The sequence below is a fragment of the Arachis hypogaea genome, chromosome 15 (assembly GCF_003086295.3).
Source record: "Arachis hypogaea cultivar Tifrunner chromosome 15, arahy.Tifrunner.gnm2.J5K5, whole genome shotgun sequence".
In the NCBI taxonomy this organism is placed as follows: Eukaryota; Viridiplantae; Streptophyta; class Magnoliopsida; order Fabales; family Fabaceae; genus Arachis; species Arachis hypogaea.
In genome coordinates, this window is record NC_092050.1 from 109,193,443 (window position 1) to 109,220,844 (window position 27,402).

The 27,402-nt window shown below is 39.6% G+C and overlaps 1 non-coding gene across 1 annotated transcript; it reads right to left on the bottom strand.

Moving 5' to 3' along the window:
* Window positions 1-12,649: 12,649 nt before the first annotated feature.
* Window positions 12,650-12,755, bottom strand: LOC112753805 (small nucleolar RNA R71). Its single transcript, XR_003178170.1, has one exon. It is a non-coding gene; the product is annotated as a small nucleolar RNA R71 (small nucleolar RNA).
* Window positions 12,756-27,402: the final 14,647 nt, after the last annotated feature.

Sequence of the window (27,402 nt, forward strand, 5' to 3'; positions counted from 1 at the left end):
GCACGCGTACGCATGGGTAGAAAAACGTTGGCCCTCCAACGTTGAGTCAAATGCCAATGACAACAACTTCATCTGGTTTTTAAGAAGGCGTTTGAGTCAACGTTGGCCATCAAACGTTGACTCCAACTTGAAGCACCAGAACTTGTAATTCAAACAGATCTCTTCTCAACAGCAAGGGAAACCAATTAGAGCCATTTCAACCCAATTCCATCATGGTCAAAAGCCCAATTCAGAGATTGAAGATCAATGGAAGAAAATGTATAAATAGCTTAGAATTTAAGTTAGAAGAACCTTTTTTCTCACTTTTGACTTTTTACTTCATTTTGCTTTCAGTTCAAATTCCAGTATGTATCTTTCAATTTGATTTTCCATTTTGAGAGTTATGAACAACTAAACCCCTTTCATTGGGTTAGGGAGCTCTATTGTAATTCAATAGATAAATAGTAGTTTTCATCTTCTTCTTCTTTCTTTTCTCTTGATTTTTGTTAGAAAGCTTTCGATCTTAATTCAATTGGATAGTTGTCTTGACAAAGAAGCTATTCATAATTGGAATTCTTCGGATCCTTGAGAGAGGGATGAAGAATTCATACTAGAAATTCTTTCTCACATTGGATTAGATTGGGGGTTGGATGGATATAGTGACATGTAATCCTACCAATACTTTGATCTATGAATTTGTGTGGTATAGTCAGTGACCGAACTTCAACTCTTTCCATGAGCAATTAAATCAAGACATTGGGCAATTATTCATGCTTAGAGAGAATGGTGAGCCAAGACATTGGGATCCAATCATCTAAGATTGCCAAGCAATGTCGTTGAATGCATTAATTGAGGAAGAGATGAAAATTATTTGATCCGGAGAGATCAATATCTCCCAAATCTCAATGAATCCCCATCTCTGATCTACCCATTCTGTTAATATTTTGCTTCTTTAATTTCATGCTTAATCCCCATTCCCATTTAATTTCTTGCAATTTAATTTCTGTTATTTAATTTCTTGCAATTTAAGTTTCCCGGCAATTTTACTTTCTGCAATCCCAATTTTAATTTTGATTTCGCTCAACTAGTACAATTCTCCTGTTAACATTGATCAATCTAGTGATGACAAGTCATCTTAGCCTAGTTTCACTAGCCTTTTTCTTTTGTTTTCAATTGAATTACGCACTTTCTTGAGCCATAAGCAAGCCAATTGGGTAGATTTTCATGTTTCCTTTGATTTAATCAACCATGTATGAATTCATGCTATTTCATGAGGTTTTATGCTATAATTGTCACATATTATGAAAGAATGAATATCTCATGATTTTGAGTATAGCTTTGATGTGTTTGGTTGATTAATGATAGGTGAAGAAAGCTTGGAGAAAGGTTGAAGCAAGAAGGAATGGCTAGGAGGAAGAGAGGACAAAAAGTTTGAGCAAAAGTTTGCCTCAAACTTTAGCTCAAACTTTTGGAATAAGTGAAAATGAACCAGGGAGCAAAAAGCTGGACCAAAAGTTTGCCTCAAACTTTTGTGCACAGTTTTGGGCAAAAAGCTGGAGCAAAAGTTTGCCTCAAACTTTTGTGCAAACTTCTGGGCAAAAAGCTGGAACAAAAGTTAGCCTCAAACTTTTTGGCAAACTTTTGGCATCACAAATCAACACCCTGGAGAGCAAAAGTTTGCGCCAACGTTAGCCCCTAACTTTTTGGCAAACGTTGGCGCATGAACAACACACCCTGGAGAGCAAAAGTTTGCGCCAACGTTAGCCTCTAACTTTTTGGCTAACGTTGGCGCCATGAGTGTGCAAGGGGAGGCCAACGTTGGAGCAAAAGTTTGACCCCTAACTTTTGCCCCAACGTTGGTATCAGCAAAAGAGGGTGGCTGATGTGAAAAGTTGGAGTAAAAGTTTGCCTCAAACTTTTACTCAAACTTTTACTCAAGTTTTCATGATTCCAAACCCGGTTCAATTCGGTTCTTCTCCAAACTCCAAGAGCAATCAACCAAGGCCTCTATCAACCCAATTCCATCAAGAGCAAAGGCCCAATTGAAGGCTTGAAGACCATTTGAAGAAAGTGTATAAATAGCATAGGATTTAAGTTTTCGGGGGGCTTCCCTTTTAGTTTTCATAGAGCTTTCTTTTCGGTTTTAATCAGTGCACTTAGTAGAGAGCTCACTTTACATTTCTTAGCATTGCTACTTTAATTCAAGAGAATTGGGGAGGAGAATTGATCTCTCTTCTTCCTTGTTCTTGCCCAGCACTCTTTAATTTTCTTGCTTCGGATCTTGGGTGGAGAATTGAAGAACTTCTGTTTCAATCTCACCTTGGGATCTTGTTTAATTCACTGCTTAATTGAATTTCAGTTTCTGTTACTTGCTCTCTCATCTACTTTCTCTGCAATTTGCATTTCCTTTGCAATTACTCTTGTTGGATCTAGGAAGGTATTGAGATCTAGACTTGGTTATCTAGTCTCTTGAGTCCTGAGATCTGAATTCTCATTTTACTTTCTCTGTTTAACGCTTTTCATGCTCATTTACAATTCTGTTTTTAGATCCAGTTCAATCCAAGTCTTCTTCTATTTCTCTGTTTGTTTCAATTCACTTTTCCTTGTTTAAATTCTGCAAATCCAATTCCCAATTCCCTTTACAATTCAAGCCATTTACATTTCTTGCAATTTAAGATTCTGCAATTTACATTTCTTGCGTTCTAAGTTTCTGCCATTTACTTTCTTGTTCTTTAAGATTCAGCACTTTAAATTTCAGTTCTCTTTACTTTCATGCAATTTACCCACTCCCTTTACTTTCTCTGCAATTTAAATTCTGCAAATCACAAATCTCTCAACCAAATCTTGATTCGCTTGACTAAATCAACCACTAATCTAAAATTGCTCAATCCTTCAATCCCTGTGGGATCGACCTCACTCCCGTGAGTTATTATTACTTGATGCGACCCGGTGCACTTGCCGGTTAGTTTTGGGTGTTTTGGAGAAATTCGTTTCTTCCACAAAAATATCCCATCAAGTTTTTGGCGCCGTTGCCGGGGATTGATTAGATTGACAATGATTAAGTGAAGTGGAGATCTAGATCAAGCACTTTTTCTTTTCTGTTTCTTTAACTTTTGACTAACACGCTAACTGTTTGAATTTTTGCCTAAGCTAACTAATATTTCACTTCAGCCATGGATTGAAGTGTTATTGATTTTCTGGTATTGTGTGATTCTTGTGTTTTACTTGTATGTCAGATGTAAGAAGAGAGATCCCTACCTTTCATGAAACTGACGAAAGAATCCTCCGAAGGCTAAGAAGAGAAGCAAGAGAAAAAAATGTTGCTGGAGAGGAAGAATCAGATGAAGAATATCATGAATTGGAGGAACACTCAACAAATCCAACAAATCCACCAGTGAGAATGGCCAACAACAATGGTCAACCCCAGAGGAGAGTCTTGGCTTCATATACATTTGCTAATCCAAGGCATTGTGGGAGTAGCATCCTTACCCCAAATGTCGATGCAAATAACTTTGAATTGAAGCCCCAACTCATCACCTTGGTGCAGAACAACTGTTCTTATGGAGGAGGCCCCTTGGAAGATCCAAACCAGCACCTATCCACCTTCCTGAGGATATGTAACACAGTGAAGACCAATGGTGTACATCCTGACAGTTACAAATTGTTGTTGTTTCCATTTTCCCTGAGGGACAAAGCTACTCAATGGTTGGAGTCATTTCCAAGAGAAAGCATCAACAATTGGGAGGATCTAGTGAGTAAGTTCTTAGCAAAGTTTTATCCTCCTCAAAGGATCATCAGGCTCAAAACAGAGGTTCAAACATTTACTCAGATAGATGGAGAGTCATTGTATGAAGCATGGGAGAGATACAAAGCTTTACTCAGGAAGTGTCCACCAGAGATGTTTAATGAATAGGATAAACTCCAAATTTCTATGAAGGACTGACAATGAAAGCTCAAGAGGCACTTGACTATTCAGCAGGAGGCTCAATGCAACTCATGAAGACAGCAGAAGAAGCTCAGAACCTCATTGACATGGTGGCTAACAACCAATATTTCTTTGGCCATCAGAGACAACGCCAACCATCACTAAGAAAAGGAGTGTTAGAAATAGAAGGGGTTGACACCATCCTAGCTGAAAACAAGATGATGCAACAGCAAATTCAACAATAATTTGAGCAAATGGCCAAGAGGATTGATAGCCTCCAAGTTGCAGCAGTTAATACAAGCCAACCATCATCCACATGGGGGCAAAATGAAGAAACTCAAGAAGAACAACAACAAGAGCAAGTACAGTATATGCACAACCAAGGACCAAATGAAGTGTATGGTGATACATACAATCCATCCTGGAAGAACCACCCAAACCTCAGATGGGGAGATAATCACACCCAAAACCAACAACCATGGCAGAGAAACTCAAACCAAAACAACCCAAGAAGCAACCAAAACCACAACCAGCAGCAAACTAACCAGAACCCCTACAGAAAACCTCAAAACAACTACCCCAACCCCAACCAGTACCAATCCAATAACCAACCCACCAACCAAAATGCCTACCATCCACCACCCACATCTCATAACCCACCTCAAGTATCACCTGAATCCCAAAGACTCACTAACTTGGAGACCTTGATGGATAAAATGTTGAAACACCAGGAAATGACAACCAAAAACCATGAAGCCTCCATAAAGAGCCTAGAGAGGCAGATGGGGCAAATCTCCAAGCAGATCTCTAGTGAGAGACCTTCAAGCTCTCTGCCGAGTGACACAATTCCAAATCCTAAGGAAGAATGCAAGGCAATATAATTAAGGAGTGGGAGAACATTGATGAGCAATAATGACACTACAAAGAAGCAAGCAGAGAGCAGCAAAAGGCCATTAGAAGATGAGGAGCAAACAAAGGCAGATGAAACCAAGGATCAAGTTGTGATGCCAAACAAGAGCATTGAGAAACTCAAAGAGAAGGACAACCAACCACACGGTTCAAAAGAAGTAACTCAGGGACAGCAGCAAATAGGAAAGAGCATCACACCTCCACTGCCATATCCCCAGAGGTTCAACAAAGAAACTAAGGACCAACATTTTCATAAGTTTCTTGAGACTTTCAAAAAGCTGGAAATCAATATTCCCTTGGCCGAAGCACTTGAGCAAATGCCTCTGTATGCCAAGTTTTTGAAGGAGCTTATCAACAAGAAAAGAAGTTGGGATGAAAAAGAAACTATACTGCTTACTGAGGAATGCAGAGCCTTGATTCAAAAAGGACTTCCTCCTAAGCTTGAGGACCCAGGGAGCTTTTTGCTACCTTGCACCATTGGGGAATTAACCATCACTAAAGCAATGTGCTATCTAGGAGCAAGTATCAACTTAATACCATCCTCCTTGGTAAAAAAGTTGCATATAGAGGAAGTTAAACCAGTACAGATTTCTCTAGAGCTGGTAGATAAGTCAACAGTATACCCCAGGGGTATGATTGAAAACCTTCTGGTCAAGGTGGACAATTTCATATACCCTGCAGATTTTGTGGTTCTGGATTCAGATGGGGATGATGGTGATTCTATTATACTGGGAAGGCCATTCTTGGCCACTGCTAGAGCTATCATAGACATAGAGCAAGGAGAACTAACTCTCAGGATGCATGATAAGAGTGTCACTCTGAAAGTATTACCAGAAGCCCAGTTTAGTAATAGGAGGAGGGACTCTATGGAAATTGACAAGGTGATTCACAACAATATCCCAAGGCAGAAGATTGTGCAGAAGGATAAAAAAGTCCAAGAGGATATTGGAGTATTAGCCACTGAAGAGAGAAATCCCCAAGGTAAGTCTACAGCCATAAAAGAAAGATCAACAAAAAAAGGGATGAAACGCAGAACCAAAACAAAAAGGGGTTGGAAGAACAGGAAGATTCCAACAGAGGGGCTTTCCAAAGGTGACAAAGTGCAATTGATATATCAACAACTGGGAGCAAGCCGACAGACTGATGACTATTACAATGTTAGCAACATACTCTCGTTGGAACATGCTGAAATTGAACACCAGAGAACAAAGAGGAGGATCACAGTCAAGGGAGACAAGTTGAGGCACTACAATCCTCAACCACCATAAAAGAAAGCCCCAATGTCAAGCTAGTGACAATAAAAGAGCGCTCCATGGGAGGCAACCCATGATTTAAGATTTATATCATTTTAAATTCAATAAGCTATGATCATCTGAGCATGAGATTTGTTTTCATGGACGAACTCAATGAATGCATGCAAATTTTTTTTCATATGCTAAGACTTCTAAAGTTTGGTGTGCCTTCAAGCACACCAAACCAGGGTTACAAACATTTTCATATTATATGCCTAGCATATGACCAAACACTAAGTTTGGTGTTTCTCTTCTCATGAAAATAAAAAAATCATGCATCAATGATCATACATTATCTCTTACTGAGACTTTTCAATTAAAAAGAAATCATATTCTGTGATGAAGGCATCAATTGTGATTTACTACTAGCATCTCACATTTACCCCTTAAGCAAGATACAAGTTTGGTGTTCACCAAACTTTGATGCACGGATTTAGGGACACAATTGATCCTTCATGAAAAAAAAGAGAGAGAAAAAGGAAAATTATGATGAAAACATTTCTTATAAATATTTGACCAAGAATGATATTGGGATTTCAATTTCACTAGTTGGAGGAAGAAACACATATTTTCAACTATATGACCAAACATTAAGTTTGGTGTCCTCCAAGAAAAGTCACGGTTCAAATGGATATAAGGAATGGTGATTCATATAGTGTTAATGAAAAAAAAAAAAAGAAAAGCACCATTGCCACGGTTTGATATACCTAATGTGTGTTGTCTTGTTGTGATAACTAGGTGGTCAAAGAACACTTTATGAAAGAGACAAGACAGAGGAAAGCATAGCATGAGGACAAAATCTCATCAGATGCCTCAAAAAGAGAATCTGTCACTCCTTGAGATGATCACGGCAAAGACAATTGAAGAAGCAAGCTTTGTCTTCATTCATCCTTACATGCACACCTTTGATTCACATAGTATCTAATTGCATCCTAGCCCTTCATTGTTCATTTAAATAACATACCACCTCCAAGCCATGCATATAACCGAACCTTTGCACTCCAACCATTTAAACTTCCCTTCATCATCTCTCATCATAACAAGCTCGGCCTCAAATTTTTTCTTGCTCCAAATATACATCAAAATATCCAATATTCTTCACACTCCCTTTAACCTCAAGAGTCTCAAACAACCAAGTGATCATGGCCTCTTCCTCAAGAACCAAACGAAGAAGAGGGAAAGATCCCATGGTGGAGGAGAGCACCCCTGAATATGACCGATGGAGATTCAAATCTCGGTACCATCAGATGCAAATAGAATGGATGAATGAGAAGAAGATATATCCAGAAATTCCACTCTTGTTGCCGGATGATGGATGCCAAGAAATGAAGGACAAAATTCGAAAGAGGAGGTGGGAGGAACTCATATCACCAATCACCCGAATCAATGCTAATATCATAAGAGAGTTCTATGCCAATGTCTCAAGGCTTGACATGAGTGAGGCCCCAACATACAAGAGCTATGTGCGGGGAGTGGAAGTAGATTTTAGCTCGGATGCAATCAAGAAAGTCTTGGGACTAAAATCAGTCCGCTTTAGTGAACCGGGATACCACCAAAGGGTAAATGGTGATCCGGATTATGATGGGATTGCTAGAGATATTTGTATGGAGAACTCAGAGTGGGAAGGAGATGACAAGAATAAATACAAGTATTTGAAGAGAGTTAACCTTACCCCGGAAGCAAAGGGATGGTATGAGTTACTGAAAAGATCAATTCTGGGCACAGTAAATACCTCGGAAGTTAACAGGAATAGAGCTATTATGTTGCATTGCATAATTGTGGGAGGAGAGGTAAAAGTTCATGAAATCCTGGCAAAAGACATTCAAAAGCTTGCTGAAAAGAACTCGGCCGAGTCTTGGTTATACTATCCAAGTACCATTTGGAGGTTGTGTGCAAAAGCTAAAGTGCCAATGGAAGAGGAGAATCCAATGTGGTTAAGCCAAGGCATGCCTATAACCATTGAAAGAATGATGATGGCTCCTGAAGCACATCAAGGCCGAAGACCACATGGAAGAAGGCAGAGAGAAGAACCAATGGAGGGAGAAGAATTACAAGAGGAAGAAGAGCCACAAGAGGAGGAGGAACAGCAGCACATTCCTCTACATAACAATCTGGACATGACTCAAATGCAGGAAGCAATTGGAAGATTATCACAACAGTACATGAGAATTCAAGAAAGGCAAGAGGAATACCATTCACTATACATGAAAAACCAACAAGAACAAGAAGAACGGGAGCTAAGAATGATGAACAAACAAAGTGAATTCGAGTCAAAATTCCTTGTGATGCAAGAAGAGCATGCTTTTCAATCTCATGAATCATTTGGAAAGTTGGAACAAATGCAAGCCAAAAATTTAAGGGCTCTCAAAGAGTTCACAACACTCCAAGATGCAAGATATGAAGTCCAAGCCGACTACAACATAAATAGTCAAATCAAGCTGAACTATATTGGAGAGCATCTGCACAACATGGATCCAGCTTTTCCAACTTTTGATGAATTCTACAAAAGGAGAAGTGAGATAGAAGTAAGCAATGCAATGAAGCTTGAAGATAAAGTAGAGGAAGCAATGAATAGAGCTGGTTTCTGGCGGGATCAACAGACAACAGACATGGACACAGGAAACACCAGCAACCAGGTGTATGAAAGAAGAAAGAAAAAGCATGACAAATGAAAGGTGGACTTGCTCCTTGTTCATCACTACAAAGAAAAAAGCATGCATTGTGTCTGTTTTAAGTGGTCCTTGCATCTTTAAGTAGTTATCATAATTAATAATCTTTGCATCATGTTTGTTTCTCTTAGAATAAGTAAGCTAGTCTATGTGTGTGCTTGTGTGTTTACTTTCACTGAACAAAACGCATGCTTTGTCCCCTGCATTTTCAATTCAATAAAAGAAATGTTTGAATGTGAAGTGAGATAGTTCTCTGTTAGATAGAGGTACAATAAAAGTAGGTGGTGGTATGTATGTGTGATTGTATGATAGCTCACTTTTAGTGAATAAGAGAACTAGGATGTCTCCTTCTAAGTAGAAAGTGGCCTACTGTCTATGAATCTCAATCAAATAAAAATCCTTGGTTAGAAAGAAAAACAAAAAGAAAGAAAAAAGGGGAGAAAAAGAAATAGCCAAAGAGTGGCAGAACAAAAGAAAACAAAAAGAAACAAAGCTGGACACCAATAGCTTGAACCTTAGAATATATGCCTGTGGTGTCTTTGTATTAGGATCTGCTTGGACTACTAAGTTCTTTGGAGTGCATCAACACTCGGTGACTTGGGTTAACTAACCCGGGATCATCAGCTGAAAGTCCACTATCAAGAGCAACCTAACTACAAGGCATTTAGTAGCCCAAAGAGGTGCTGGGCATCAATGTTCTAAGAAGGAATGTGAGCCAAGTGTCTATAGTGAATAATGTGTCAAGTATAAAGAAAAGGAAATGAACTTGCTACACATGACACTCAAATAAAGCTTATGAACAAGATAATAGCCAAGGATAAAGGAATAATGAGAGGTCATAGCAGTATGTTACTTGAAGCTTGAAGGAGGCTTTCTAGGCTTAAGAGTCAATAAGAGGTGAGTGTGTACATATCCACATAAAACCCCATGAACTACCAATAACACTCTACTAGCATGAACATCCTCTTCCATTTCATTCTTTCTTCTCAATAAATCATTTCTTGCTTGGGGACAAGCAAGCTTTAAGTTTGGTGTTGTGATGACAAGTCATCTTAGCCTAGTTTCACTAGCCTTTTTCTTTTGTTTTCAATTGAATTATGTACTTTCTTGAGCCATAAGCAAGCCAATTGGGTAGATTTTCATGTTTCCTTTGATTTAATCAACCATGTATGAATTCATGCTATTTCATGAGGTTTTATGCTATAATTGTCACATATTATGAAAGAATGAATATCTCATGATTTTGAGCATAGCTTTGATGTGTTTGGTTGATTAATGATAGGTGAAGAAAGCTTGGAGAAAGGTTGAAGCAAGAAGGAATGGCTAGGAGGAAGAGAGGACAAAAAGTTTGAGCAAAAGTTTGCCTCAAACTTAAGCTCAAACTTTTGGAATAAGTGAAAATAAACCAGGGAGCAAAAAGCTGGAGCAAAAGTTTGCCTCAAACTTTTGTGCAAACTTTTGGGCAAAAAGCTGGAGCAAAAGTTAGCCTCAAACTTTTTGGCAAACTTTTGGCATCACAAATCAACACCCTGGAGAGCAAAAGTTTGCGCCAACGTTAGCCCCTAACTTTTTGGCAAACGTTGGCGCATGAACAACACACCCTGGAGAGCAAAAGTTTGCGCCAACGTTAGCCTCTAACTTTTTGGCTAACGTTGGCGCCATGAGTGTGCAAGGGGAGGCCAACGTTGGAGCAAAAGTTTGACCCCTAACTTTTGCCCCAACGTTGGTATCAGCAAAAGAGGGTGGCTGATGTGAAAAGTTGGAGTAAAAGTTTGCCTCAAACTTTTACTCAAACTTTTACTCAAGTTTTCATGATTCCAAACCCGGTTCAATTCGGTTCTTCTCCAAACTCCAAGAGCAATCAACCAAGGCCTCTATCAACCCAATTCCATCAAGAGCAAAGGCCCAATTGAAGGCTTGAAGACCATTTGAAGAAAGTGTATAAATAGCATAGGATTTAAGTTTTCGGGGGGCTTCCCTTTTAGTTTTCATAGAGCTTTCTTTTCGGTTTTAATCAGTGCACTTAGTAGAGAGCTCACTTTACATTTCTTAGCATTGCTACTTTAATTCAAGAGAATTGGGGATGAGAATTGATCTCTCTTCTTCCTTGTTCTTGCCCAGCACTCTTTAATTTTCTTGCTTCGGATCTTGGGTGGAGAATTGAAGAACTTCTGTTTCAATCTCACCTTGGGATCTTGTTTAATTCACTGCTTAATTGAATTTCAGTTTCTGTTACTTGCTCTCTCATCTACTTTCTCTGCAATTTGCATTTCCTTTGCAATTACTCTTGTTGGATCTAGGAAGGCATTGAGATCTAGACTTGGTTATCTAGTCTCTTGAGTCCTGAGATCTGAATTCTCATTTTACTTTCTCTGTTTAACGCTTTTCATGCTCATTTACAATTCTGTTTTTAGATCCAGTTCAATCCAAGTCTTCTTCTATTTCTCTGTTTGTTTCAATTCACTTTTCCTTGTTTAAATTCTGCAAATCCAATTCCCAATTCCCTTTACAATTCAAGCCATTTACATTTCTTTCAATTTAAGATTCTGTAATTTACATTTCTTCGTTCTAAGTTTTTGCCATTTACTTTCTTGTTCTTTAAGATTCAGCACTTTAAATTTCAGTTCTCTTTACTTTCATGCAATTTACCCACTCCCTTTACTTTCTCTGCAATTTAAATTCTGCAAATCACAAATCTCTCAACCAAATCTTGATTCGCTTGACTAAATCAACCACTAATCTAAAATTGCTCAATCCTTCAATCCCTGTGGGATCGACCTCACTCCCGTGAGTTATTATTACTTGATGCGACCCGGTGCACTTGCCAGTTAGTTTTGGGTGTTTTGGAGAAATTCGTTTCTTCCACAAAAAATATCCCATCATCTACCAATCCCTGTGGGATTCAACCTCACTCTACAGTGAGTTTTTACTTGACGACAATCCGGTGCACTTGCCGGTAGGAAATTTTTTGAGAGGCAAATTTTCTTGCATCAAGTTTATGGTGCCGTTGCCGGGGATTGGTTTTGTATTGACAATTGCTAAATTGGAGGATAACTATGTTGAGCACTTTTATTTTCTTTTGATTTATTGAATTTTAATTTCAGCTGTTCATTTTTATTCTCTGCAATTATTAGCTATTTCTCTTTAATTTCTCTTACTTCTTTACTTTCCAGCAAAACTAACCACTAACTCATTAACTGTTTGATTAATTGCCTCAATTAATCTAACCACACTTTTTCATTAATTGTGAAATTCTTCACTTGCTGGTTACTGCTTGTTGTGCTACTTGTATGACAGGTAGAAGAGAGGTTTCAACCTCCTTTGATAGTGAACCTGAAAGAACCTTCCTGAGATTAAGAAGGGAAGCAAGAGGAAAGAGGGTTTTTGGTGCAGAAGAAGAAGAGGAAGACTGGGATATAGCCATGGAGGATGATATGGAAAACCATCATGAAGGAGAGGTGAACAATCATGCCAGAAGAGGTGGAGCCAACCCTGCTGGACAAGAGAGGAGAGTTCTGGGATCCTACATCAATCCAAAACCAGGAAACTGTGGTAGTAGCATTCAAAAGCGAACTATCCATGCTAATAATTTCGAACTGAAGCCTCAGCTCATAACTCTTGTGCAAAACAACTGTTCTTTTGGAGGAAGTGCCTAAGAGGACCCTAATGAGCATCTCACTAAATTTCAAAGGATATGTGACACAGTTAAATCTAATGGTGTTCATCCTTACACCTATAGATTGCTACTGTTTCCATTTTCTTTGAGGGACAAAGCATCAAAATGGTTAGAATCATTCACCAAGAAAAGCCTGACAACTTGGGAGGATGTAGTGAATAGATTCTTAACAAGGTTCTATCCTCCACAAAAACTAAACAGGCTAAGAACTGAAGTGTAGACATTCAGACAACAGGATGGTGAGAATATTTATGAAGCCTGGGAGAGATTCAAAGATTTGACAAGGAAATGCCCCCTGATATTTTTAATGAGTGGGTGTAACTTCATATCTTTTATGAAGGGCTGAATTGTGAATCAAGGAAAGCTGTAGACCACTCATCTGGAGGTTCCCTTAACAAGAAGAAGACCATTGAAGAAGCCATTTATGTTATAGAGATAGTGGCTAACAACGAGTATTTTTATACCTCAGACAGAAGCAACAACAGGGGAGTCTTGGAATTAAATCATATGGATGCAATCCTGGCCCAGAATAAGATGATCACCAAGCAACTGGATGAATTGACCAAGCAAATAGAGAAGAATCAGGCTGCGGCCATCCACACTCAACCATCATCTCAAGGAGATTTGGACACAGAAGAAGGAGTTAACTGGGAGGAAGCTAATTACCCTGGAAACTCATCTAGGCAAGCTAATGATCCATACTCTAAAACTTATAACTCTGGTTGGAGGAACCACCCAAACTTTGGGTGGGGGAACCCACAAAACCAAGGCTAAGACCACAGACTCCATAATTCTAACCAGTATAACAACTTCACTCACCAAAACTCCAACCAAAAACCATACCAGACCACACAAAGCACTTATTCACAGCCACCATACCAAAGCCATAATAACCACTCTTAACACCCCAATTTCAACCCACCATCACCACCTGATGATGACAGAATGGCCAAGATGGAAGCTATGCTTGCAAACCTTTGCAAGGAGTTTAAAGACATGAAGAAATTCCAGGAGGAAGTAACATCCAATCTGCAAAATCAAGATGCTGCCACTTAGAAACTTGAAGCAAAAATTGGATACTTGTCCAAGCAAGCTCCTAGCCACAATTTAGGTAATGCCACCAGGACAACTTCAAGAGAGGAATGCAAAGCTATTACCCTCAAAAGCGGAAGGAATTGAAAGAGACGTCAAGGGAGACTCAAGAAGAGAAGGCAGAGGTCAGTCCAAATGCCAAGAAAGAAGCACAAACACCTGCTCCAAACCCATCAGAAGAGAAAGAAGTTCTAAGGCCATATGTCCCAAAGGCTCCTTACCATTAGCGCCTAATGAAGAATGCAAAGGACAGCCAATTCTCCACATTTTTGGAGATTTTCAAAAAACTTCAGATCAACATACCCTTTGACGAAGCATTAGAGCAAATGCCACTTTATGCTAAGTTTCTGAAGGAATTAATGACCAAGAAGAGAAGCTAGAGGAATGATGAAACTGTGGTATTAACTGAAGAATGTAGTGCTATCATCCAACATAAACTGCCTCAAAAATTGAAGGACCCAGGAAGCTTCCAAATTCCCTGCATCATAGGGGAAATAACAGTTGAAAAAGCCTTATGTGACTTGGGAGCTAGTATAAATTTGATGTCCTTAACTATGATGAAAAGAATGAAGATTGAGGAAGCCAAAAAACAAGAATAGTCCTCCAATTGGTAGATCGGTCATTCAAATTCCCTCATAGAATAGTGGAAGATTTGTTAGTGAAAGTAGGAGATTTCATCTTCCCTGCTGACTTTGTGGTATTAGACATGGAGGAAGAAGCTAAGGCCTCAATAATTCTGGGGAGGCCATTTTTAGCTATTGCTAGAGCCATCATTGATGTCCAAATGGGTGAACTTACCCTTAGGCTACATGATGAGAGAATGGTATTCAATGTATTCAAGGCCATGAGCTATCCACCAGAATTACTAGGAGAGTGTATGAGGCTAGATGCAGTGGAAACTGTTGTGCAAGAAACCTTTAAAGAAGTACTTAATGGATTGACAGAGGGTGATTCCATGTTAAATGTTGAGGTTGCTGATGTCAATTCAGCTGAAGTGCCTATTCCAAGTACATCAAAGGAGAGGAAAAAGGAGAAAGAAGCACCCAAACTGGAGCTGAAAGCACTGCCTCCTACTCTCAAGTATGCATACTTGGGAAGTGATGGAAGTTACCCAGTGATCATCAATTCGACCCTTAGTCAAGAACAGGAAGAAGAGTTAATCAAGGTGCTGCAAAAGCATCAAGATGTCATTGGATGGACCCTTGCTGACTTAAAAGGGATAAGCTCATCCATATGTATGCATAAGATCTTGCTGGAAGATGATGCCAAGCCCTCCATTCAAGCCTAAAGAAGATTGAATCCTGTTGATAAACCCATATTTTATTACATATTTTGTGCTTAATTTGAGTGATTTATTCAATCCTTCACCCATTTATTCATGTTAATTGCATGGTTTTACTTTCCCTTCCTTATTATGTGATGTATGTGAAAAACATGTTTCCTATGCTTTTAAATTAATTATTTTAATCACCTTTAATTCCATTCGATGCCGTGATTAGTGTGTTGAGTAGTTTTCAGATCTTCTAAGGTATGAATGACTTAAAGGATGGAAAGGAAACATAGAAAAATGGAAGGAAAGCACAAAATGGAGCTTCTAAAGAAACTGGCATCCACGCGATCGCATGGGCGACGCGGACGCATGCCAAGCGCAAAGAAGCAACGACGTGGCCGCATGACTGACGCGACCGCGCGCCTTAAGCAGAACGAATATGACGCTGTCGCATGATTGACGCGACCGCGTGACAAGAAAAGCTCCGAATGACGCGACCGCGTAACCCACGCGGACGCGTGATAGAGGCCATGCACCAGAAATTGCAGAAAATGCTCATAGCGAATTTTGAAGCCCTTTTTGGCCCAATCCAAGTTCAGAAGGCATAGACCAGAGGTTATGAAGTGAGGGAATGCATCCATTCAGGGAGAGCTCGTCAATTTAGTTACTTTTCCATGATTTAGATCTAGTTTTGAGAGAGGTTCTCTCCTCTCTCTCTCTTAGGATTTAGGACTTCTCTTAGTTTTAGGAGTGACTCTCAATCCAAGGTTGTTTATTTTTATTTATTCTTCCAATTTAGTTTATGAACTCTTCATGTTAGATTATAATTTCCCTTATTAATGTTATTTGAGGTATTTCAATTCATGATTGCTTTCTTTTATTTATGCTATTATTGCTTTTACTCTGAAGACATCTTTATTCCAATAGATTTACTTTTCCCCTCTTGGTCTTGGTTAAGAAATCAGTAACTCAGGAGTTATCTTAGCTCAATATAATTGATAACTGTTATCTTTGCTAATTGAAGTGAACTTCAATAATCCCAATCTTTTCTTAGGAAATAAATAGGATTCGAAGATCAAGCTAATTAGTCCCTTGACTTTCCTTTGCTTTAGTAAAGGTCAACTAAGTGGAATTAAGATTCAATCTTCTTTATTATTGAGAAGGGTAACTAATTTGGACTTCCAATTTCTCATCCCTTGCCAAAAGTTTGCTTTACAGTATTTATTTATTTTTAATTGCCATTTAAATTATTTGTCATATTTGTTCTTCATTCTTAAAACCCCAAATCTGCAATCTCCAAAACCAATAATAAGAACATACTTTCCTGCAGTTCCTTGAGAAGACGACCCGAGGTTTGAATACCTCGGTTAACAATTTATTTAGGGGTTTGTTACTTGTGACAACCAAAACGTTTGTACGAAGGGATTTCTGTCAGTTTAGAGACTATATCTACAACGCGACTGTTTTTATGAAATTCTTTACTGGCAAAAATCCTAACGTAAAAAAAAAATGGCGCCGTTGCCGGGGAACTGCTAACGTGTGCCTTATTACTGGTTATTGTACATATTTTTCTTTTACTTGTTTATTTATTTCTATTTTTCCTTTTTATTTTTATTTGCTACTATGAACTCTCACCCCTCTCGCTTTGAGTTTGGTTCAAACTTTGTTGAAGGAAATAGAAGTTACAGCAGGAATATGCATCAAGGTCAGACCAATCAAGGATGGATGGAGCCAAGAGGATCTAATCAACCCTTTAGGCAACAACGCCCTCTAAGATATCACGGACAACGACCATTCTACAATACATACCCCGCTTATAGATATGGTGGACAACCTTGTAACTGCCAACAAGCCCCATCCCGTGCCTATAGATCAACCTCTCAACATAACCTCGAACCACCACACTCACATGCTTCTCTTCACCATTCGCCACCGTATGATCCTTTCCTACCCCAGTTCCAATCCAATCACTCCCAAGCACCACCACTTCCCTATGTTTCATGTCCAAATCCATCACCCAAAGAATCAGAGGTTCGCCTCAAGGCAACAGTAAATAAACTTCAAACAACCATTCGACAACTAGAGCAAACAGTAATTCAATTAGCTTCTAGACGCGCGAACATTCAAGGACCGACCACAGCCCAATGTGGGCAATCTAATGAAGAGCGTAGCATGAAGGAGACACTAGAAACTCCAGTGGACAAGACAGAGCATGAATTCGTACTAGAACAAGTAGAAAAAGCTGTCATTGTACAAGAAGAAGAGTTGGTTGAAGATCTAGGAGACGCTGAACCTCCATGGGAACCCAGAGTTGAGGAGAACTCCGTCAAGCACGTTACAGTTGATGCTAAGGAGGATATTGCACAATCCCAAGGCAAGTCATTTATGAAGAACTAGACGGAATAACCCAGGACACAATTTCCCTTGATGATGATAGTCACAAGTCAAGCTCTCTTAGTAATGAACTTGCATCCACAAGTGAATTCTCTGAGATCGAAGAATCTTCCCTAAATGAATACGAAGATGATGCAGAGGTAGATTTCACTCAACCTCCGATCTATGACTCGAGTGATGAGGAAGACATAGAAGACTTTGACCAGGATACAGATGCATTTGAAGAATCTTGTGAAGAAGTGGAGGAATTTACAGAAGAGCACAAGGGAGTAGAACTTACAGAACCACCAGAAACACCTACCCCAAGGCCATTACCGCCTAATACAAGCTTCGAGTGGGTACAATCCTTAACCTTTAACTCTACTTATTCACTTGAATATGGTTTACTTGAAACAGATGGCCAGCTTAGAGCCCTCTGCGGCTTTAAGAGTAAGAGGGAAATGGCTCGTACTCAGAGTTGGTGTACAAGGTTCAATAAGGTTCCACGCTTCAAATCGAAGTGCACGGATTGGTATCATGCTCAATTGAATGGATCTCGGAAAATGTTTGGTCACTATGGTGAGAATCTACTTTCTAAACCGCCTGGATGGAAAAATATAGATCAAAACGAAGGCGGATTTAGAACCAAAGTTTGGGATCCTGGAAAATATTTTGATATTCATCACCCCCGGAGCCTGAAAATCTGCTTGAAGCTGCTCAGAAGCTTCACATGCCTAGTTTGGGACCCTGGAGGCTACTAGCATTCCAAACATTGGTGGAGATTTCAGGAAGAATTTAAACACAAGCCACCATAACAGGAAGCTCTTCAAATGTCCAACTTAAGGACTTTAACTAAAAGTGCTAGGTGGGAGACAATCCACCGTGGTATGATCATTTCTTTTGCAATTTTAATTTTATTTAGTTTTATTTGTTTTTGAATTTTATTTTATTTTATTGAACCTTGAATCATGCATAGCATTCACATTAAACACCGCATTCTGCATATTGCATTCCGCATTCTGCATAAAAAAAAGGGGGTGCGCGACGCGACCGCATCATCCATGCGATCACATCAAATGGCGAACTACACTCCCCACGCGGCTGCGTGACTTGGAAATCGGCGTAAGGATCCAACCTCCAGAGAGTTGGGCTGGAATCGTGCGGCCATTGTGCGCTAGCACAAAATGGCCCACGTGATCGCATGCCCCATGCGATCGCGTCACTTGCACACAATCAATCCGACGCGACCGCGTTGCATGGATTGCACGAACACCCCCAAGGAGACAGAGAGTTGCACTGAAACGACGCTGGATTCGTGCGTTTAGCACGAATTTCAGTGACGCGATCGCCTACCCCATGCGATTGCGTCATTTACTCTTTTTTGCCCTCCGCGCGATCGCGTCATCCATGCGATCGCGTCAACCACCTTTTTCGCTCCAGCCACGCGACCGCGTGCTCCACGCGGCCGCGTGGATTCAAAAATATAACCCCCAGTCACGCGAAACCCCATCAGTCGCGACACCCCCCCAACTCTTCTTCTCCCTCTCTTCTCCCCCAACCCTCAACCACCACCACCTAGCCACCACCGCGCCACCACCCAGATGCCGCCGACCACCCAGACGCCGCCGCCATCCACCCCCTCCCTCCTTCTGCCTTCTTTCTTCCTCCTTCTTCTTTCCCCCTCCTCCTTTGCCACTGCTCCCCTACGCGCCACCACCCACCGCCGCCAACCGTCCCAACCGCAACCCCCTTCCACCAGCAACACCACCTCTATCCCCCTCCCTTCCCCTACCCCCATCACCCTCTCTTCCCCCTGCCCCGAACAGCCGCGCCGCCCTGCCACCACCGCCAGCCCCCGTGCCCAGCACCGGCCGCCACCATCATCACCACCCCCAGCACCGGCAACACGCAATCCCTTTTATCCGTTTGTAGTTTATTCTTATTTTTCCGTTTATGTTCATGTTAGGATAGTTAGATATGCATGATGTAGTGGATTTTAGGTTGTTAGGTAGCCTAGGATGTGGTTAGTGGATTTAGGTCTGTTTATTTGCACTGTTCTTGTTTCTGTTTTATCAAATGTGCAATTCTGCTGTTGCTGTGTTCATGTTCATATGCTGGACTTTCCTGCATTTGCTGCTCTTTACATTGAACTTTCATGTTTATATTCGGTATATGTAATTGCAAGCTTTAATTTGGATTCATATGAACTGCTTGTTTGCTGTTTATTTTCCGGGAAAGTCATATTTTAGCCGGAATGCTGCCCAAATTTCTGTATAATATTTCTGTTCATGTCTTGGTTTTGGCACTTTCAACTGTGCTTTCCTATAATTTCACCAAACTAATTCATGAATGCTTAGGCACGCATTATTATTTTCTTTGATCTCCTGGTTCATAAATCGCAATTTTGATGTTTGATTCCTATTTTTGCTTTCTTTATCTCTATTTGAATCATCATCAAACTGTTTTACTTGTGTGATTTTGAGTTACCTATAGCTTCTACCTGTGATTACTTGTTACTTGGACTATTTTCATTATGCCTCTTACTTTAACCCATTTTTCACTAACCCACTAATTTTAACTCTAACCAACCTAACATTTTCAAAACTTCTTTTTTTTTTTTTTGTGCTTTTCTTTCACTTTCTTTTAACATTCTAACCAAGGCATGATGTTAATTTTTCTATTTAACTTGCATTCAATTACATTTTGGATTGTGATTTCTTCTTTTCAGACTTTTTACTCCTATACATTCCTAAATGCACATTTTACTTAACTCATATTCATTATCCTATTGCTCCTTTGCCACTTTGTGTTTTCTTTGATTATTTGCCTATTTGCTTTCCTATTTTTATTATATCCTGGTTTTCTGTTTTTCAGGATGTCAGATTCCCAGAGACAGGGAAAAGGCAAGGCCACTACTGGCAAAAGGGAAAGAGAGGAAGCCTCCGTGTCTATCATCGACCTCATGCATGATGCCTCCTTGCGGGAGAAAGCCTTTACCCCGCAGGAAAAGGCCGACCAGCTACTTCCCACCACTGACCCAGTAAAGTTTGCAAACCGATACTGTGAGCTGAAGTATCCGGTGTTTGCAAACTCCAGGAACCTATACCTGGAGTGGACTTTGAAGATCCCAGAAGAACTCCAGCAATACACCTCTGATCAGATCAAACAAAGAGGCTGGTTCTTTCTGGAGAGACCTCTGACTGAGGTTAATGCATCTTGGGTTAGGGAATTCTACTACAACTACTTCAAAACTTCCCTAGATGCAGTGAACCTCATAAGGAAGCAGATTCTGGTTACTGAGGAGGCAATAGAAGAGGTTCTGAAACTTCTGCCTAAGACTAATCAGACAGATGGCTATCAGAAAGCTGAGGAGGATATGCACTTCATGAAGTTTGACTGGGATGCAGTCAAGGCTCGGATTGCTCTTGACCCGTCAGTTCCTTGGATCATGGGTCAAAACACCACCATGCCAAAAGGGATCAAGCGGATTTACCTGAACGATGAGGCTCGGCTATGGCATCAGATATTTAGCAACTACATTATGCCGAGTACTCACGAGACTGAGATACCAGCCGCTATGATCACCCTCCTATGGTGTGTGATGGAGGGCAAGGACCTGTACCTTCCACGCTTTATTCGGAACTATATGGCCAGGGTCCACGTCTGAGGCACTCTTCCCTTTCCCTATCTGGTTACACAGCTGGGACGTCGAGCTGACGTGCCATAGGAGGATGCTGATGAGAGGCCACCTGCTGCAGAGTGCAAGAAGCTCATCCTGCACAGTAGGAACTTCCTGGCCTTGGGCTACAGACCTCCATTTCTGACTGCCACTGCTGATGTGCCGGTCCCTCTTCCTCCACTACTGCACCACCTACCCCTGCCACCACAGAGACACCAGCTACCATCCCTTCCAGTGATGCCACCCCTTCACACCCTGCTTGAGTGAGCATCAGGGACGATGCTTCATTTTAAGTGTGGGGAGGTCGCCATCTCTGGCATATTATTTTGGTGAACCACTACAGACTCTTTTTTTTTTTATTTTGGATATTTTTCTGTATTTTTCTCTTTATTTTTATTTTTATTTTCTGAGTACTTATACATTGCTACTTTTATGTATTTCAATTACTTTTGCACCGGACGTTCCCCAAATGGGTACTCTCGGGTCGGGTGAATTCCATAATAGACGCCTGTTGGTTTTACTCTATTTCTGCATTTTGCACTTTAGTTCATATCTTAGTTATTTAGTTAGTTTGCAATTCTAACTTATTAGTGGATTAATTAGTATAGTTTACCCTTTTTATCATAAGATAGCTTAGTTTAAATTGAAAATATAAAAAAGAAGTAAGCTAGGAACTTGAACATAACAGATTTAAATCCATAAACCTTGTATATATAGCATTACATCATGTAGTTAAGTTAACAACACTTCATCAAGGAGAAACACTAGAACTTTAAAGCCATTCAATATAAGTTTTACATTGAGAATAATGAGAATTTTTAACTAAACCTGCATGACATACATAAGTGATAAATGATTTTTGAGCTAGAGAACACATAGCCTGTGAGTTTTGAGCTTAATTGTATGGTTACATTCAAACCATAATTTTTATTCCTGTGTGTTCCGCCCTTCTTTTATATTCTGATGTTCTTTACTTTGTTTTAATCTATATGTCCAATTATAGAATATAGAATATAGAATATAGATACATACCAAAAGAGTGATTGAGGCCATTATTTGATTTTTAGCTCACTTATCCCAAAATAACCTACCTTTCACATCACCCTTGTTAGGCCCTCTTGAGCCTTTAAATCCCCTTTTATTCTATTAGCCACACTATTAGCCTTAAGCTGAAAAACAAATAAAAATCTCAAGTTGAATCCTTGGTTAGCTTAAGATAGAAAATTACGAATAGTTTAAATGTGGGAAACCTATTGGGAACATGGATGATAAAAACAAAAGGTAGAAAACTTAAAAGGAATAAAATAACTCAAATTAAAAATTTTGGGAAGCATGCTCATGAGAAATCAAAGTGATTAAATTACCATGTGCATTAAAAAAAATAAATTTCAGTATTTAAAAAAAAAAGGGATACAAAAGAATTCCCCAAATGCAAAAATAAAAGCAATGCACATGGAGTAAGAACAAAAGTTGAAACATGAGCATGTAACATCCAAAAGTGGGAAAAATATGGAAAAATAGGTAAAGAAGTTTTGTGTTACTAAGTATGTATGTTAGGTGAGATCTTAGTCTAATTAAAGATTCACTTATTAGCTCACTTAGCCTTATACATATATCCTTACCTTTACCTTGGCCCCATTACAACCTTAATTAAAGACCTCATGATTTTTGGTATGACTGTATTCTATAATTGTTGATTGGTTAGATGAAGAACAAAGTTATAGAAAAGAAGAATAAAAAGAGGAATAGAGTGATTAACCCAATAAACACTGAGTGACTAGAGAGTAAACACAAATCCAGTGAGGGTTCAATAGCTCATTAACATTTATCTCTGTTTGAATTATCTAATTGTCTTGCAAGTTCATAAAATGCTTTTTCTCCCATCTCAATTGTAAAAGTGCTTATTGATTATCTAAGGCTTGGCTATATATACATCTTTGACTCCTTGAGAATGTGAATTAATTTAACTACCTGTAAGCTTTATATATGAGTGAATAAATTAGAATTGCATGTTGCATTTAGGTAGTTGCATTTAGATTAGATTGCAATGCATAACATTCCATCACTTTAACCTTACTTATTACCTTGGATTTAGCATGAGGACATGCTATTGTTTAAGTGTGGGGAGGTTGATAAACCCATATTTTATTATATATTTTGTGCTTAATTTGAGTGATTTATTCAATCCTTCATCCACTTATTCATGTTAATTGCATGGTTTTACTTTCCCTTCCTTATTATGTGATGTATGTGAAAAACATGTTTCCTATGCTTTTAAATTAATTATTTTAATCACCTTTAATTCCATTCGATGCCGTGATTAGTGTGTTGAGTAGTTTTCAGATCTTCTAAGGTATGAATGACTTAAAGGATGGAAAGGAAACATACAAAAATGGAAGGAAAGCACAAAATGGAGCTTCTAAAGAAACTGGCATCCATGTGATCGCATGGGCGACGCGGACGCATGCCAAGCGCAAAGAAGCAGCGACGCGGCCGCATGATTGACGCGACCGCGCGCCTTAAGCAGAACGAATATGACGCGGTCGCATGACTGACGCGACCGCATGATAAGAAAAGCTCCGAATGACGCGACCGCATGACCCACGCGGACGCGTGACAGAGGCCACGCACCAGAAATTGCAGAAAATGCTCATAGCGAATTCTGAAGCCCTTTTTGGCCCAATCCAAGTCCAGAAGGCATAGACCAGAGGTTATGAAGTGAGGGAATGCATCCATTCAGGGAGAGCTCACCAATTTAGTTACTTTTCCATGATTTAGATCTAGTTTTGAGAGAGGTTTTCTCCTCTCTCTCTCTTAGGATTTAGGACTTCTTTTAGTTTTAGGAATGACTCTCAATCCCAGGTTCTTTATTTTTATTTATTCTTCCAATTTAGTTTATGAACTCTTCATGTTAGATTATAATTTCCCTTATTAATGTTATTTAAGGTATTTCAATTCATGATTGATTTCTTTTATTTATGCTATTATTGCTTTTACTCTGAAGACATCTTTATTCCAATAGATTTACTTTTCCCCTTTTGGTCTTGGTTAAGAAATCAGTAACTCAAGAGTTATCTTAGCTCAATATAATTGATAACTGTTATCTTTGCTAATTGAACTGAACTTCAATAATCCCAACCTTTTCTTAGGAAATAAATAGGATTCGAAGATCAAGCTAATTAGTCCCTTGACTTTCCTTTGCTTTAGTAAAGGTCAACTAAGTGGAATTAAGATTCAATCTTCTTTATTATTGAGAAGGGTAACTAATCTGGACTTCCAATTTCTCATCCCTTGCCAAAAGTTTACTTTACAGTATTTATTTATTTTTAATTGCCATTTAAATTATTTGTCATATTTGTTCCTCATTCTTAAAACCCCAAATCTGTAATCTCCATAACCAATAATAAGAACATACTTCCCTGCAGTTCCTTGAGAAGACGACCCGAGGTTTGAATACTTCGGTTAACAATTTATTTAGGGGTTTGTTACTTGTGACAACCAAAACATTTGTACGAAGGGATTTCTGTCGGTTTAGAGACTATATCTACAACGCGACTGTTTTTATGAAATTCTTTACTGGCAAAAATCCTAACGTCACCTGTCATGAAAGAAATGGTCCAAAAAGAGGTTATGAAGCTATGGCAGGCAGGAGTAATCTATCCCATTTCTGACAACCCATGGGTGAGCCCTGTCCATGTGGTTCCAAAGAAAGGAGGGATCACAGTTGTACCCAATGAGAAGAACGAACTTATCCCTACAAGAATAGTAACAGGCTGGAGGATGTGCATTGACTATAGGAAACTCAATGAGGCAACTAGAAAATATTATTTTCCGCTTCCCTTCATGGATCAGATGCTGGAGAGATTGGCAGGTCATTAAGGTATGGGTTTAAGTTTCGAATAAATACCATGTAATGTGACATAAAATCCTAGGCTAGTGAACCTAGGATTATTGATGAATTGTTGTGGTTGATTGTTTGGTTGAGAGAAAATTATAATATATTGGATATCAAACGTTAGTTGTTGTTGTGAATTGTGAATCAAATTGTTGTTGAGTTTGGATATGAGATTGTGAAATTAATTCTTATAATGACAATGGATATGGCAATTTGTCCCGAGGCCGTGATAGAGTGAAGAATCCCTATTTTGTAAGTTGAGGTAAGTGATGGTGTGGCTATCTTCTGATTGATGAATTGATGATGTTGAGTTGGATAATTGATCTAATTTGGTTGTGGATAGTAGATGTATGAATGTCTATACTAAAATTTTAATCGATTGATTATGTGTTGCAATAGTTTGAAAGGGCAGAGTATTTGACGTATGTATGTTGAGTATTATTCCGAGGGTTACCTGAAACGTTGATTTGGGCCTGAACATGAGGTCTAGGTCCCTTTGAGTGGTAGCATCTGACTTGTTGGTGCCAAGGTGCTGCCTGTCTGAGTTCTTCGTAAGGAGGTGGGGGTGGTACTTGCAAGAGACTCCGATGCTTAAGTTAGGCTTTGAGCAGGTTTTTAGTAGATTATAACGTGAGTTATACCTGGGGGGCTGCCAATATATTTATAGTAGAGTTTGATAACCACCTTTGTTAGGTAGTGCTATCATTTTGATAGATAAGTGTTTCCTTTATCTTAGGATTCTGTTGGGACCTACCTTCTAGATGAGATAGAGATAGTAGGAGAGATTTAAAGAGGCACTTACTTGCTAGGTCAAGTAGAGCTGGACCTCTATATCTTTGTCTGACCTCCTTAAAAAGGTCGGGTTTATAGTGAAATCCACCTTTATTGGTGGGCCTTTGTGTGTTATTGAGCCTGGCTCTCAGTTACTGGGCCAGGGTATGAACAAGTATGTTTAGGAAAAGGTTTTGAATTGAATTGGATTGAGAAATTGGTTAAAAGGAACGTTTGTGAAATTTGGTACAAATAGATTTTCAACCAACTTCGATGGGTCATAACATGGCACTTGGAGTTTAGATTTTAATGAAATTTTTCTTAAATTAAAGGTGATGATGGGAGCTTTAAATCGATGTAAGAATATGGGAAAACATAATTTTGTCGAGGAAGTTATGAATGATTAAAATTGGTGTTAAAAACTGAATTCTACAAATATTGCAGAAAACTGGGGTCATGCGTATGCACGACTTGCATTTCAAAACTGAACAATTTTCATGTGCATTTTTGCGCGTACGCACAAAAGTGGATTCATGCATATGCACGAGGCATGCGTACGCAGGACTGCCTATTTTTCAAAAATGATAATTTTTAACTGTTTTAGCCTATCCAACCAGCTTTTTCACTTTTGTAACCCGCTATAGTGAGTATAGAGATGGTGGATTAGAGGGTAGAAAGCGTTGGGAATGAAGTTATTGATTCAAAATGAGTTGAAAGTGATTGAAGGGATCAGTTGACATGATTGGATGATGAAAATGAGCTTGATCAATATGATACCAACCTGGGTATATGCAAGGGTTTTGGCTTTGTCCCACTTACTCCGGGTTAATATTTGAGTTGCCTGCATAGATACATAGGTTGTGACTTTATCCCACTTGCTCCGAGTTGATATTTGAGTTTCCTGGGTAGATACAAGGGTTGTGGCTTTATCTCACTTGCTCCGGGTTGATATTAGAGTTGCCTAGGTAGATGCAAGGGTTGTGGCTTTGTCCCACTTGCTCTGGGTTAATATTTGAGCTTCCTAGGTAGATGCAAGGGTTGTGATTTGTTCCAGTTACTCCGGATTGAGAATGGAACCATCTAGGTACATACAAGGGTTGTGATTTGTCCCACTTATTGGCCGGGCACTTAGACCTTCCCGGATGAAACCCATAGCGGAAGGTGAGAAGGTCACACTCCCTAACGTTGATTTGAGAATCATGCATGATATTGGTGATTGAATGAATATGAATACTGATGACTTGCATCATTTACCCTTTTTTTTTGCATAAAAAAGACCATAAAAGAGCATAATATCATTTGATCATTGCAATTCATGAACTAATTGATGAACATTTTGGTACATTGCTTTGAAATAAGTTTGTGCTGAATTTCAGGTGAAAAAGAGCAACAAAAGGGGAAGAAAACAATAAAACAAGCTGGGCGTGTGAAACTGGCATGCCACTTGGAACAAATACCACAAAAATATATGGGCGTCGCACGCTAGGAGCTGAGCGTCAAACGCCAGTACAAAATTCCAGAAAGGATCCTCAAGCTCTCTATACGGGTGTGGCACGCCAGGAACTGGACGTGGCACGCTAGTTATGATTTCCAAAGGAGCATGATTGAAGAAATTGTATGGGCGTGGCACGCCAGGAGCTGGGCGTGGCACGCCAACACAGTTTTCCAAAAAGGACTCCCAAAACCTTTACATGGGCGTGGCACGCCAAGAGCTGGGTGTGGCACGCCAGTGTAAGCTTCCAGAGAGCAAGGATGAAGGCCACAAAAGGGGCGTGCCACTTGATATCGAAGGCGTGGCACGCCAGCTTCAAATTGTCACTTTGGCGTGCCACTTGAAGAGCTGGGCGTGGCATGCCAAGCTGAAAAGAATCA